A 16,742-nucleotide genomic window follows, 5' to 3' on the forward strand; every position below is an offset into this window, starting at 1 on the left:
GCATTTGGTATGCTTTCCTTTATTGGTCAGAGTATTGAGTACAGCAGTTGGGAGGTCATGCTACGGCTGTACAGGACATTGGTTAGGCCACTGTTGGAATATTGTGTACAATTCTGGTCTCCTTCCTATCACAAAAATGTTGTGAAACTTGAAAAGGTTCAGAAAAGATTTACAAGGATGTTGCCGGGGTTGGAGGATCTGAGCTACAGGGAGAGGCTGAACAGACTGGGGCTGTTTTCCCTGGAGCGTCTGAGGCTGAGGGGTGACCTTATAGAGGTTTACAAAATTATGAGGGGCATGGATAGGGTAAATAGACAAAATCTTTTCCCTGGGGTGGGGGCCAGAACTAGAGGGCATAGGTTTAGGGTGAGAGGGGAAAGATATAAAAGAGACCCAAGAGGCAACTTTTTCACACAGAGGGTGGTACGTGTATGGAATGAGCTGCCAGAGGAAGTGGTGGAGGCTGGTACAATTGCAACATTTAAGAGGCATCTGGATGGGTATATGAATAGGAAGGGTTTGGAGGGATGTGGGCCGGGTGCTGGCAGGTGGGACTAGATTGGGTTGGGATATCTGGTCGGCATGGACGGGTTGGACCGAAGGATCTGTTTCCATGCTGTACATCTCTATGACTCTATAACTCTACAAATTCCTCTGACTTGATCAGGTGCCCCCCCCAGAACTTTGTTGGAAGCTCAGGAAAGACGACTGGGCCCCTTGCTGAGATACAGCCACAGGTGAGCTGCCGGAAGGTGAGAGGTTGGCTAATTTGGAGCCTTGTTTAAGAAAGGTTGGTAAAGAGGATTCTGGGAAGTGTAGACCGGTGAGCCGAGATGTGGGTGGTAGACAGGTTGTTGGAGGGGGTTCTGAGAGACAGGGTTTGGTCAGGTAAACACTGACGGCAGATAGTCAGCATTGCTTTGTGCGTCTCACAAACTCGACAGATCTTTTCCTGGATGTGACTAAAAGGACAGATGAAATCAGAATGATAGGCGTTGTCGACATGGATTTTAGTCAAGCCTTTGACAAGGTTCCACATGGCAAACTGCTGAGTAAAGTTAGATTAGATTCCCCTACAGTGTGGAAACAGGCCCTTCGGCCCACACCGACCCACCGAACAGCAACCCACCCCCCTCTGACTAATGCAACCAACACTGTGGGCAATTTAGCACGGCCAATCCACCCTGACCTGCACCAACTTTGGACTGTGGGAGGAAACCGGAGCACCCGGAGGAAACCCACGCAGACATGGGGGAGAAGGTGCTAACTCCACACAGTCAGTCACCCGAGGTTGGAATCGAACCCGGGTCTCTGGCGCTGCGAGGCAACAGAGCTAACCACTGAGCCACCGTGCCATCCACAAAAAAAACTGGGATTCAGGAAGAGCTTGCCAATTGGATATAAAATTGCTTTGACAGTAGGAGAGAGAGAGGGTGGTGTTGGAGGGGATTGTTTTTCAGACTGGAGGCCTGTGACCAATGGTGTTGTACAGGGATCGGTGCTGGGTCCACATTTATTTGCCATTTATAAAAACGATTTGGACGAGAATTTATGGTGAGTAAGTTTGCAGATGACAACACAATTAGCGGCGTAGTTGACAGTGAAGAAGGCGATCTAAGATTACATAGGGATCTTGATCAATTGGGTCAATGGGCTGAGGAGTGGCAGATGATGTTTAATTTCGATAAACGTGAGGTATTTAGCCAATCAAAGGCAGAAGTTACACACGTACTGGTAGAGCCCCTGGGTGGTGCTTTAGAATAGGGAGACTTCGAGGTGCAGGTATATAATTTGTTGAAATTAGTGTGACAGGTTGACAGGGTGCTTCAGAAGGGGTCCACCATACTTGCCTTCATTGATCAGGTCACTGATTGCAGGAGTTGGGATCCGTGGTGGTACAGGACGTTGGTGAGGGCCACGTTTGGAGTGCTGTGTGCAGGTCTGGTCACCCTGCTACAGAAGGATATTATTGAACGGGAGACAGGTCAGAAGAGAATTGACCAGGATGTTGACAGGAATGAAAGGGGTTGAGTTATGAGGAAAGGTTGGGACGTTTTTCACTGGAGCGTAGGACCTTAGAGAGTTTTATAAAATTATGAGGGACACAGACAAGGTGAACAGCAAATGTCTTTTCCCTAGGGTGGGGGAGCTCAAAACTAGGAGGCGTGTTTATACAGCGAGAGGGGAAAGATTTAAAAGGGAACTGAGGGTCAACTGTTCATACAGTGGGTGGTTCTGTTGTGAACTGCCAGGGGAAGTGGTAGATGCAGGTGCAGTTACAACATTAGAAAGTCATTTGGATAAGTACATGAATAGGGAAATTTTAGAGGGGTATTCCTGATGAAGGGCTTTTGCCCGAAACGTCGATTTTCCTGCTCTTCGGAAGCTGCCTGACCTGCTGTGCTTTTCCAGCACCACTCTAATCTAGACTCTGCTCTCCAGCATCTGCAGTACCCATCCCTGCCTGAGGGGGATATCCACCAGATGTAGGCAAATGGGAATAGTTTAGTTTGGGATATCTGGTCAGCATGGACAAGTTGGACCGAAGGGCCTGTTTCTGTGCTGTATGACTCTATGACTGTGACTCCATGAAAGGATTAAAAGGTGTCGTTGTCACCATATTGACTTTGTTACATTCACTAATACATAAATAAGCAGTGCTCTGTCTAGAGTTGTAACTACAGCCACATTTTCTGATCCTTACATTTCCCAATCGCTACACATACTGATTCTATGCCCTGATTCACTGAGACGAGATCTTACCTCAGTCATTATTCATTTGTAACAGCTGTTGTCCCTCCACTTCCTGTTCTGCTTTCTTTTGCTGACTGTTTTTGAAATTTGGGTCCTCTGGGATGTTTATTGCACTACCTTGGTCACCCTTGACACTGCTAATTAGATCTAAGTCTGAAAAAAAGTGATGAAGTGATGTCTTTCTGAGGAGTTGACTCTCTCGTGCCCCATAACCATGAAACTCTGCGTCGGCTGGTTCCCCTTTTATCCAATCGGGTGCAGTCTTCTATTACCTCAGCTTTCATATTCGATGGTTAAACTTTAATTCACCCAAATCCTGCTCGCTTTCTGTTAACGCAAAGCAACGTCCGCCCACTCGGATGAAGTTTTCTCATGTTCTCCCTTTCGTTTGTAAGCTCTGCCTGTTCTGACACACAATGGTGACCATTGTTGCTACCAGACCTTAACCTTCCTCTTCAGCTTTCCGAACGTCCTCGCATGTGACCTCCCCCCCTCCAGTCCCTTCCCTGGTCAAGCCCTCTCCACAGCCCCTGGGTCTATGACCCACCAGTGCACTGGAGGCTGATTCAGTGGGAGGGCCTCCCCTCTCCCCAGTGAGGTGGCAATGTCCATCCTTCAATACTTCATGTCCCCCTTGTACAGCTTTGAACCACACAGTGTAGCATGCCCAGTCAGGCAGACTAACAGGCAGTTCAGTAACACACGCTAACATGTAATGCATCATGTCCTGTAACACAGGCTAACATAGAGTGTAGCATGTCCTGTAACATGGCTAACATGTAATGCAGCATGTCTTGTAACACAGGCTAACATGAATTTAGCATGTCTTGCAACACGGTTAACGTGTAATGCAGCATGTCTTGTAACACAAGTAACATGCAGTTTAGATGTCTGGTAACAAGGGTTAACCGAGTGTAGTGAGTCCTGTAACACAGGTCAACATATAGTGTAACATGTCCTATAAGACAGCTGAACCTACACTGTAGCATGTGCAATAACACAGGTCAACACATAATGTAACATGCCCTGTTGCGTGGGATAAAATATAGTGCAGCATGTTTTAAAGCACTAACTAACATGCAGTGCAGTATATCTTATAACACAGACTAACATGCAGTGCAGTATATCCTATAACACAGGCTAATATGCAGTGCAGCGTGTCCTATAACATAGGATAACATGCAGTGCAGTGTGTCCTATAACACAGGATAACATGCAGTGCAGTATATCTTATAACACAGGATAACATGTAGTGAAGCATGTCCTATAACACAGGCTAATATGCAGTACAATGTGTACTATAACACAGGTTAACATGCAGTGCAGCGTGTCCTACAACACAGGATAACATGCAGTGCAGCGTGTTCTATAACATAGGATAACATGCAGTGAAGCGTGTCCTATAACACAGGATAACATGCAGAGCACTGTGTCCTATTAACATGCAGTGCAGCATGTTCTATAACACAGGATAACATGCAGTGCAGCGTGTCATATAACAAAGGTGAACAAGCAGAGCAGTGTGTCTGATAACACAGGATAACATGCAGTACAATGTGTACTATAACACAGGTTAACATGCAGTGCAGCGTGTCCTACAACACAGGATAACATACAGTGCAGCGTGTTCTATAACACAGGATAACATGCAGTGCAGTGTGTCCTATAACACAGGGGAACATTCAGATCAGCATGTCTATAACACAGGTGACCTTGCAGATCAACATATCCTGCAACACAGGTGAACATGCAGCTCTACTTGTCCAATAACACAGGTGACCATGGAGTACAACATGTCCTATAACACAGGTTAACAGGCAGATCAACATGCCCTATACCTCAGGTGAACATGCAGAGCAATGTGTTCTGTAACACAGGTGAACATGCAGCTCTACTTGTCCTATAACACAGGTGAACATGCAGTACAACATGTCCTATAATACAGGTGAACATACAGAGCAACATGTCCTATAACACAGGTGAACATGCAGAACAACATGTCCTGTATCACAGGTGAACATGCAGAGCAACATGTCCTATAACACAGGTGAACATGCAGTACAACATGACCTATAACACAGGTGTACATGCAGAGCAACATGTCCTATAACACAGGTTAACATGCAGATCAACATGTCCTACAACACTGCTAAACATGCAGATCAACATGTCCTATAACACAGGATAACATGAAGAGCAACATGTCCAATAACACAGGGGAACATGCAGATCAACATGTCCTACAACACTGGTGAACATGCAGATCAACATGTCCTATAACACAGGATAACATGCAGAGCAACATGTCCAATAACACACGTGACCATGCAGAGCAACATGTCCAATAACACAGGGGAACAGGCAGATCAACATGTCCTATAACACAGTTGAACATGCAGAGCAACATGTCCTATAACACAGGTGAACATGCAGAACATCATGTCCTGTAACACATGTGAATATGCAGTACAACGTGACCTATAACATAGGTGAACATGCTGAGCAACATGTCCTGTAACACAGGTGAACATGCAGATTAACATGTCCTGTATTACAGGTGAACATGCAGATCAACATGTCCTATAACACAGCGGAACATGCAGAGCAATGTGTCATATAACACAGGTGAACATGCAGTACAACATGTCCTGTAACGCAGGTCAACATGCAGATCAATATATTGTATAACACAGGTGAACATGCAGAGCAACATGTCCAATAACACAGTGGAACATGCAGTTCAACATGTCCTATAACGCAGGTGAACATGCAGATCAAATGTCCTATAACACACGTGACCATGCAGAGCAACATGTCCAATAACACAGGGGAACAGGCAGATCAACATGTCCTACAACACAGTTGAACATGCAGAGCAACATGTCCTACAACACAGGTGAACATGCAGAGCAATGTGTCATATAACACCGGTGAACATGCAGAGCAACATTTTCTTTAACAGAGGTCAACACGCAGATCAACAGTCATGTAACACAGGTGAACATGCAGAGCAACATGTCCTACAACAAAGGTGAACATGCAGAGCAACACTTTCTGTAACAGAGGTGAAAATTTAGATGAACTTGTCCTATAACACAGGTGAACATGCAGAGCAACACGTTCTATAACAGAGGTGAACATTCAGATCAACATGTCCTATAAAACAGGTGAACATGTAGAGCAACGTGTCCTATAACACAGGTGAACATGCAGTACAACGTGTCCTATAACACAGGTGAACATCCAGTATAACATGTCATATAACACCGGTGAACATGCAGATCAACATGTCCTATAACAAAGGTTAAACATGCTGAGCAACATGTCCTGTAACACAGGTGAACATGCAGATTAACATGTCCTGTATTACAGGTGAAAATGCAGATCAACATGTCCTATAACATAGCAGAACATGCAGAGCAATGTGTCAAATAACACAGGTGAACTGCAGATCAACATGACCTGTAACACAGATGAACATGTAGTACAACATGATCTATAACACAGGTGAATATGCAGAGCAAAATGTCCTGTATCACAGGTGAACATGCAGAGCAACATGTCCTATAACACAGGGGAACATGCAAAGCTATGTGTCATATAACACAGGTTAACGTGCAGATCAACATGTCCTATAACACAGGTAAACATGCAGATCAACATATCCTAAAACACAGCTGAATATGCAGAACAATATGTCCTATAACACAGGGGAACATGCAGCACATGTCCTACAACACAGGTGAACATGCAGAGCAATGTGTCCTATAACACAGGTGAACATGTAGATCAATATGTCCTATAACACAGGGGAACATGCAGCACATGTCCTACAACACAGGTGAACATGCAGAGCAATGTGTCCTATAACACAGGTGAACATGTAGATCAATATGTCCTATAACACAGGTGAACATGCAGTGTAACATGTCCTGTAACGCAGGTGAACATGCAGATCAACATATCGTATAACACAGGTGAACATGCAGTGTAACATGTCCTGTAACACAGGGAACATGCAGATCAACATATCGTATAACACAGGTGAACATGCAGAGCAACATGTCCATTTACACAGCTGAACATGCAGAGCAACATGTCCTGTATCACAGGTGAACACGCAGTGCAACATGTCCTATAACACAGGTGAACATGCAGAGCAACATGTCCTATTACACAGGTGAACATGCAGATCAACATGTCCTATAACACAGGATAACATGCAGAGCAACATGTCCAATAACACAGGGGAACATGCAGTTCAACATGTCCTATAACGCAGGTGAACATGCAGAGCAACATGTCCTATAACACACGTGACCATGCAGAGCAACATGTCCAATAACACAGGGGAACAGGCAGATCAACATGTCCTATAACGCAGGTGAACATGCAGAGCAACATGTCCTATAACATACGTGACCATGCAGAGCAACATGTCCAATAACACAGGGGAACAGGCATATCAACATGTCCTACAACACAGTTGAACATGCAGAGAAACATGTCCTACAACACAGGTGAACATGCAGAGCAATGTGTCATATAACACAGGTGAACATGCAGAGCAACATTTTCTTTAACAGAGGTGTACATGCAGATCAACATGCCCCATAACACAGGTGAACATGCAGAGCAACATGTCCGATAACACAGGTGAACATGCAGTAAAACATGTCCGATAACACAGGTGAACATGCAGAGCAACACTTTCTATAACAGAGGTGATCATTCAGATCAACATGTCCTATAAAACAGGTGAACATGTAGAGCAACGTGTCCTATAACACAGGTGAACATGCAGTAAAACATGTCCTATAACACAGGTGACCATGCAGAGCAACGTGTCCTATAACACAGGTGAATATGCAGTATAACATGTCCAATACCACAGGTGAACATGCCGAGCAACACGTTCTATAACAGAGGTGAACATTCAGATCAACATGTCCTATAACACAGGTGAACATCCAGTATAACATGTCATATAACACCGGTGAACATGCAGAACAACATGTCCTATAACACAGGTGAACATGCAAAGCAACGTGTCCTATAACACAGGTGAACATGCAGATCAACATGTCCTATAACCCAGGTGAACATGCAGATCATAATGTCCTATAACAAAGGTTAAACAAGCTGAGCAACATGTCCTGTAACACAGGTGAACATGCAGATTAACATGTCCTGTATTACAGGTGAAAATGCAGATCAACATGTCCTATAACACAGGTGAACATGCAGAGCAATGTGTCATATAACACAGGTGAACTGCAGATCAACATGTCCTATAACACAGGTGAATATGCAGAGCAAAATGTCCTGTATCACAGGTGATCATTCAGATCAACATGTCCTATAAAACAGGTGAACATGTAGAGCAACGTGTCCTATAACACAGGTGAACATGCAGTAAAACATGTCCTATAAAACAGGCGACCATGCAGAGCAATGTGTCCTATAACACAGGTGAACATGCAGTATAACATGTCCAATACCACAGGTGAACATGCAGAGCAACACGTTCTATAACAGAGGTGAACATTCAGATCAACATGTCCTATAACACAGGTGAACATCCAGTATAACATGTCATATAACACCGGTTAACGTGCAGATCAACATGTCCTATAACACAGGTGAACATGCAGATCAACATATCCTAAAACACAGCTGAATATGCAGAACGATATGTCCTATAACACAGGGGAATATGCAGCACATGTCCTACAACACAGGTGAACATGAAGAGCAATGTGTCCTATAACACAGGTGAACATGTAGATCAATATGTCCTATAACACAGGTGAACATGCAGATCAACATGTCCTATAACGCAGGTGAACATGCAGAGCAACATGTCCTATAACACAGGGGAACATGCAAAGCTATGTGTCATATAACACAGGTTAACGTGTAGATCAACATGTCCTATAACACAGGTGAACATGCAGATCAACATATCCTAAAACACAGCTGAATATGCAGAACAATATGTCCTATAACACAGGGGAATATGCAGCACATGTCCTACAACACAGGTGAACATGAAGAGCAATGTGTCCTATAACACAGGTGAACATGTAGATCAATATGTCCTATAACACAGTTGAACATGCAGTGTAACATGTCCTGTAACGCAGATGAACATGCAGATCAACATATCGTATAACACAGGTGAACATGCAGAGCAACATGTCCTATAACACAGGTGAACATGCAGAGCAACATGTCCTATAACACAGGTGAACATGTAGAGCAACATGTCCTATAACACAGGTGAACATGCAGAGCAACACTTTCTGTAACAGAGCTGAAAATTCAGATAAACTTGTCCTATAACCCAGGTGAACATGCAGATCATAAAGTCCTATAACGCAGGTGACCATGCAGAGCAACATGTCCAATAACACAGGTGACCATGCAGAGCAACATGTCCTATAACACAGGTGAACATGCAGTACATGTCCGATAATACAGGTGAACATGCAGACCAACATGAACAAAAACACAGGTGAACATGCAGAGCAACATGTCCAATAACACAGGTGAACATGCAGATCAACAGTCATGTAACACAGGTGAACATGCAGTACATGTCCGATAACACAGGTGAACATGCAGAGCAACACTTTCTATAACAGAGGTGAACATGCAGATCAACATGTCCTATAACACAGGTGAACATCGAGATCAACATGTCCTATAACAAATGTGAACATGCAGTACAACATGCCCAGTAACACATGTGAACATGCAGTACAATGTGACCTATAACACAGGTGAACACGCAGATCATAATGCCCTATAACAAAGATTAAACATGCTGAGCAACATGTCCTGTAACACTGGTGAACATGCAGAGCAACATGTCCTATAACACACGTGACCATGCAGAGCAACATGTCCAATAACACAGGGGAACAGGCAGATCAACATGTCCTGTAACATAGGTGAACATGCAGATCAACATGTTCTAAAACACAGGTGAACATGCAACTCTACCTGTCCTATTACACAGGTGAACATCGAGATCAACATGTCCTATAACACATGTGAACATGCAGTACAGCATGTCCTGTAACACACGTGAACATGCAGTACATGTCCTGTAACACAGATGACATGCAGATCAACATGTCCTATAACACAGGTGAACATGCAGATCAACATGGCCTGTAACACACGTGAACATGCAGAGCAATGTGTCATATAACACAGGTTAACATACAGAGCAACATATCCTATAACACAGGTGAACATGCAGTGCAACATGTCCTATTACACAGGTGAACATGCAGAACAACATGTCCTACAACACAGGTAAATATGTAGTACAACCTGTCCTATAATACAGGAGAACATGTAGGACAACATGATCTATGACACAGGTGAACATGTAGAGCCACATGTCCTATAACATGGATGAACATGCAGAGCAAAATGTCTGGTATCACAAGTGAACATGCAGTACAACATGTCCTAAAACAGAGGTGAACATGCAGAGCAACATGTCCTATAACACAGATGAACATGCAGCACATGTTCTATAACACAGGTAAACATGCAGATCAACATGTCCTATAACACAGTCGAACATGCAGAGCAATGTGTCATATAACACATGTGAACATGCAGTACAACATGCCCAGTAACACAGGGGAACCTGCAGAGCAACATGTCCTAAAACAGAGGTGAACATGTAGTACAACATGTCCTATAACACAGGTGAACAGGCAGTATAACATGATCTATAACACAGGTGAACATGCAGAGCAAGATGTCCTAAAACACAGGTGAACATGCAGAGCAACATGTCCTATAACACATGTGAACATGCAGAGCAACATGTCCTGTGACGCAGGTGAACATGCAGAACAATGTGCCCTATAACACAGGGGAACATGCAGAGCAACATGTCCTAAATCACAGGTGAACATGCAGTTCTACATGTCCTGTGACACATGTCAACATGCAGTTATACATGTCCTATAACACAGGTGAACATGCAGATCAACATGTCCTATAACACAGGTGAACATGCAGAGCAACGTGTCCTATAACACAGGTGAACATGCAGAACAATGTGTCCTATAACACAGGGGAACATGCAGAGCAACATGTCCTATAACACAGGTGAACATGCAGAACAATGTGTCCTATAACACAGGGGAACATGCAGAGGAATGTGTCATATAACACAGATGAACATGCAGTAAAACGTGTCATATAACACAGGTGAACATGCAGAGCAACGTGTCCTGTATCACAAATAAACATTCAGAGCAACATGTCCTATAACACAGGTGAACATGCAGATCAACATGTCCTATAACACAGGTGAACATGCAGTACAATGCTTCTTATAACACAGGTGAACATGCAGTACAACGTGTCCTATAACACAGGTGAACATGGAGCTCTACATTCCTGTAAAACAGGTGAACATGCAGATCAACATGCCCTGTAACACAAATAAACATGTAGAGCAAAATGCCCTATAACACAGGTTAACATGCAGATCAACATGTTCTATAACACAGGAGAACATGCAGAGCAACATGTCCTGTAATACAGGTGAACATGCAGTTCTACATGTCCGGTGACACATGTGAACATGCAGTTCTACATGTCCTATAACACAGGTGAACATGCAGAGCAACATGTCCTATAACACAGGGGAACATGTAGCTCTACCTGTGCTATTACACAGGTGAACATGCAGAGCAATGTGTCCTATACCACAGGTGAACATGCAGTTCTGCATGTCCTATAACACATGTGAACATGCAGTACAATGTGTCCTATAACACAGGATAACATGTAGCGCAGCATGTCCTATAACACAGGATAACATGCAGTACAATGTGTACTGTAACACAGGTGAGCATGTTGTACAGCATGTCCTTTAACACAGGTGAACATTCAGTGCAGCATACCCAGTGACATGGCCCATCATGCTGCACATGACATCTGGAGACATGGTGAGATGAGCAGATGCAGCATGTTCTGACACAGGCAGAGGTAAGTGGAGTTCTCTGCCTTGTTACAGCCTAGTGAGCAGGACCGTGTGCATGTGCTGTGAGATGGAGTGTGCATAATGCACAGTGCCTTTGCCAGACAGCCTGAACAGCAATGGAAGCATAAGTGGTACCCGGAGAGTGAGCTGGTGCATGTACTTCAGCATGCTCTGGGAGGTGGGCACACAACGCAGCACACTGACACATACATGATGGGATCCGCGCACTGTCTATGCCGAGGTAGAACCAGGAAAGAGGGTCAGTACTGTGGGAGTGCCGCACTGTCAGAGGGTCAATGCTGAGGGAGTGCCACATTGTCAGATGGTCAGTGCTGAGGGAGTACCGCACTGTCAGATGGTCAGTGCTGAGGGAGTACCGCACTGTCAGGGGGTCAGTACTGAGGGAGAGCCGCACTGTCTGTGGGTCAGTACTGAGGGAGTGCCGCACTGTCAGATGGTCAGTGCTGAGGGAGTACCGCACTGTCAGGGGGTCAGTACTGAGGGAGTGCCGCACTGTCAGAGGGTCAGTACTGAGGGAGAGCCGCACTGTCTGAGGGTCAGTACTGAGGGAGTGCCGCACTGTCAGAGGGTCAGTGCTGAGGGAGTGCCACACTGTCAGAGGGTCAGTACTGAGGGAGTGCTGCGCTGTCAGAGGGTCAGTCTTGAGGAAGTGCCACATTGTCAGAGGGTCAGTACTGAGGGAGTGCCGCACTGTCAGAGGGTCAGTACTGAGGGAGTGCCGCATTGTCAGAGGGTCAGTACAGAGGGAGTACAGCATTGTCAGAGGGTCAGTACTGAGGGAGTGCCGCACTGTCAGAGGGTCAGTAATGAGGGAGTGCCACACTGTCAGAGGGTCAGTACTGAGGGAGTGCCGCACTGTCTGAGGGTCAGTACTGAGGGAGTGCCGCACTGTCAGAGGGTCAGTGCTGAGGGAGTGCCGCACTGTCAGAGGGTCAGTACTGAGGGAGTGCCGCACTGTCAGAGGGTCAGTACTGAGGGAGTGCCGCACTGTCAGAGGGTCAGTAATGAAGGAGTGCCACACTGTCAGAGGGTCAGTACTGAGGGAGTGCCGCACTGTCAGAGGGTCTGTGCTGAATGCTCCTGTGTCTCAGCTCCTTTGCTGACTCTATCCGGTGAATCTGGGGTGTGTGGTGTCCATGGTTCACCTGTCTTGGATCCACACTGAGTGTCTTTTCAAAGAAACCCTCCAGTTTGGAAAAGGCCCTTCGGCCTATCAAGTACACTCTAACCCCCTGAATAGTAGAGCAGTGCTGTAATAAATCTCAGTCCTTATGAAGAGCTGTTGGCCGAAACATTGATTCTCCTGCTGCCTGACCTGCTGTGCTTTTCCAGCATTACTCTAATGTTGACTCTGATCTCCAGTACTCACTCTCACCTCCCACTAGTAACCCATCCAAACCTATTCCACTCCACTTACGCCTGACTAATCACCCTAACCGACACATCCCTGAACACTATGGGACAATTTAGCACGGCCAATCCACCCTAACCTACACATCTCTGAACACTATGGGACAATTTAGCACGGCCAATTCTCCCTAACCTACACATCCCTGAACACGATGCGACAATTTAGCACGGTCAATCCACCCTAACCTACACATCCCAGAACACTCTGGGACAATTTAGCATGGCCAATCCACCCTAACCTACACATCCCTGAACACTATGGGACAATTTAGCACGGCCAATCCACCCTAACCTACACATCCCTGAACACTATGGGACAATTTAGCACGGCCAATCCACCCTAACCTACACATCCCTGAACACTATGGGACAATTTAGCACGGCCGATCCACCCTAACCTACACATCCCTGAACACTATGGGACAATTTAGCGCGGCCGATCCACCCTAACCTACACATCCCTGAACACTATGGGACAATTTAGCACGGCCAATCCACCCTAACCTTCACATCCCTGAACACTATGGGACAATTTAGCACGGCCAATGCACCCTAACCTACACATCCCTGAACACTATGGGACAATTTAGCACGGCCGATCCACCCTAACCTACACATCCCTGAACACTATGGGACAATTTAGCGCGGCCGATCCACCCTAACCTACACATCCCTGAACACTATGGGACAATTTAGCACGGCCAATCCACCCTAACCTACACATCCCTGAACACTGTGGGACAATTTAGCACGGCCAATGCACCCTAACCTACACATCCCTGAACACTATGGGACAATTTAGCATGGCCAATCCACCCTAACCTACACATCCCTGAACACTATGGGACAATTTAGCACGGCCAATCCACCCTAACCTACACATCCCTGAACACTATGGGACAATTTAACATGGCCAATGCACCCTAACCTACACATCCCTGAACACTATGGGACAATTTAGCACGGCCAATCCACCCCAACCTACACATCCCTGAACACTATGGGACAATTTAGCACGGCCAATCCACCCTAACCTACACATCCCTGAACACTATGGGACAATTTAGCACGGCCAATCCACCCTAACCTACACATCCCTGAACACTATGGGACAATTTAGCACGGCCAATCCACCCTAACCTTCACATCCCTGAACACTATGGGACAATTTAGCACGGCCAATCCACCCTAACCTACACATCTCTGAACACTATGGGGCAATTTAGCATGGCCAATCCACCCTAACCTACACATCCCTGAACACTATGGGACAATTTAGCATGGCCGATCCACCCTAACGTACACATCCCTGAACACTATGGGACAATTTAGCACGGCCAATGCACCCTAACCTACACATCCCTGAACACTATGGGACAATTTAGCATGGCCGATTCACCCTAACCTACACATCCCTGAACACTGTGGGACAATTTATCATGGCCAATCCACCCTAACCTGCACATCCCTGAACACTATGGGGCAATTTAGCACAGCCAATCCACCCGAACCGACACATCCCTGGACACTATGGGACAATTTAGCGCGGCCGATCCACCCTAACCTACACATCCCTGAACACTATGGGACAATTTAGCATGGCCAATCCACCCTAACCTGCACATCTTTGGACTGTGGGAGGAAACTGGAGCACCCGGAGGAAACCCACACAGACACGGGGAGAATGTGCAAACTCCACACAGACAGGTGCCTGAGGCTGGGATCGAACCCGGGTCCCTGGTGCTGTGAGGCAGCGGCACTAACCACTCAGTCGCCCCGCCACTGGTTTCTTATGGTGCATCGGAATTCTCTCACACTTTAATAGAGGTCCGGCATGTGGAACGGTCCACCGGCAAATCTGTGCTCAGCCCTTCCCCAGTGTCAAAGCAGCCCCAAAGAGGAGTCTGGCACATGGGGCAGGATTTTCTTTCAGAGATCCCTCTCTCCCCTCCAACGTGGATGGTGGTGGTGGTGGAGTTTGCCCTGACAAATTCCCCTCCCCCACCATCGGCTGGAACTTGGGAATTTCCTGACACACCGTCCCGGGGGTGAAACCACCCGCAGAGAGGGAGGGGCCCTGTGTTTTGGGACCCGGCGCAATCGACCAACAGGGCTGGCCGGCAGAGAAAGAGGAAGTCGCTGTCTCGGGAGGCCGCCGCTGCGAGGCCACTAGGTCAGAAGCCACCGCCAACAACGGGCCTCGGGGGAGCTGCAGCCGGCAAGACTGTACCTGGAAAGGCAAGCCGAGGGGAATTGCGGCCACTCCCCAGCTGCCCCTTCCCCCCAATCCCAGAGCGATCTCATCCTTTTGAGAAACCACGCAAGATTTTTGGGAATCTCTGTGAAACGACAGTGGCAACTCATTCAAGCTCGGGGTGTTGGGCAGGGGAGAGTCTGTGGGGGAGAGACGGACAAGTGTGGGGGCTGTCCATTTGCAGTTCATTCAGAAACCTCTCGCTGAATCCTGCAATGGGCTAGCACAGGGGAGGCCATTCGGCCTCAGCCGTCCTGCGGTACACCGCCTCACGGAAGGAAGAGTCGCCTGACCAAAGCCAGTCCGCCCCCCCCCCACACCTTTGGAGCTGCGGGTCCCGTCGGATGTTGACACAAGTCCCCTGCTTCCGTCCCAACGCAACCTCCCACACAATCCCCCCTCCATGCACCCCACCAACCACCACACCCCCTCCCCTGCAACGTCCGGGCGGTGGATCCCCGAGCTGGGTGGGATCAGAGCTCTCCCCTCCCCCCACTCCTGCCCCCACCCTCCAAGTTCTGTTGACGATCAACTCCGGCCTCCCTCGGTTTCCGAGATTGGGAGTGTGTGGGGCACCCAGTCACCCGAAACAGACCCCTCTGTCAGACAGGAAGGGAACAGATTGTCGGAGGGGTGGGCAGTGAGGGGGTGTAATCAGCCTCGACAGCTACGGGCTACACCCACGGTCTCCCCTCCCCACCCACCCCGTCCCTCGGGGAACAGGCTCGGATCACGGTTGACTTTTTGCCAGGCGAACGCACTCACGTCAATCGAAGCAACTCCAGGCCGGGCAGTTCCTCTCCGTCTCTCGTAGGCCCGTCATCTCGTACTCCTCCTCCCGCCCCTCCGTCCCCAGCCCTCTTCTGCTCAGAGGTCACCGCCCCGGCGCTGGCACATCATCACACTGAGCGGGCCGCGCGAGATTCAGTTCCTGGCGACGTTGTGGGGTGGAATGGTGGGAGGGGGAGCAGATGCCAACCGGGCCTTCCTGCTCTGTCTATGTTGTCTCTCTCTCTCACTCTCTCTCTCACTCTCTCTCTGAAATTGGTTCTGCTGTCTCGTTGGTTTCCAGGAAATGTCTCAGTGACCACTTCCTCCTCCTAGTTCTCTGATAGAGAGAGAGAGAGAGAGTTGTTGACTCAATCACGCTCCTCGTTCGAACACCACAAGACAGAGCACCTCCTCGCTAGGGCACGTCAGGGAGCGGAACCGTGATGCCCTGACCAAACTCTCTAACACCTCTTCTCTCACTGGAAGTGCCCAGGTGTGCAGCCCCTCAAC

At 47.2% G+C, this 16,742-nt stretch overlaps 1 protein-coding gene across 2 annotated transcripts in view; it reads right to left on the bottom strand.

Moving 5' to 3' along the window:
* LOC132832750 (uncharacterized) overlaps positions 1 to 16,519 on the bottom strand; it is a 58,868-nt gene extending 42,349 nt beyond the window's left edge. Inside the window, exon 1 of one of the 2 annotated variants that reach the window (XM_060850875.1) lies at positions 16,227 to 16,519. The gene's annotated coding sequence lies outside the window, so the exon portion shown is untranslated. Of the gene's footprint in view, positions 1 to 2,763; positions 2,808 to 16,226 lie in introns of those variants that run through there. The other variant, XM_060850876.1, reaches the window with a different exon arrangement.
* Positions 16,520 to 16,742: the final 223 nt, after the last annotated feature.

The sequence above is a fragment of the Hemiscyllium ocellatum genome, chromosome 35, assembly GCF_020745735.1.
Source record: "Hemiscyllium ocellatum isolate sHemOce1 chromosome 35, sHemOce1.pat.X.cur, whole genome shotgun sequence".
NCBI classification, from domain to species: domain Eukaryota; kingdom Metazoa; phylum Chordata; class Chondrichthyes; order Orectolobiformes; family Hemiscylliidae; genus Hemiscyllium; species Hemiscyllium ocellatum.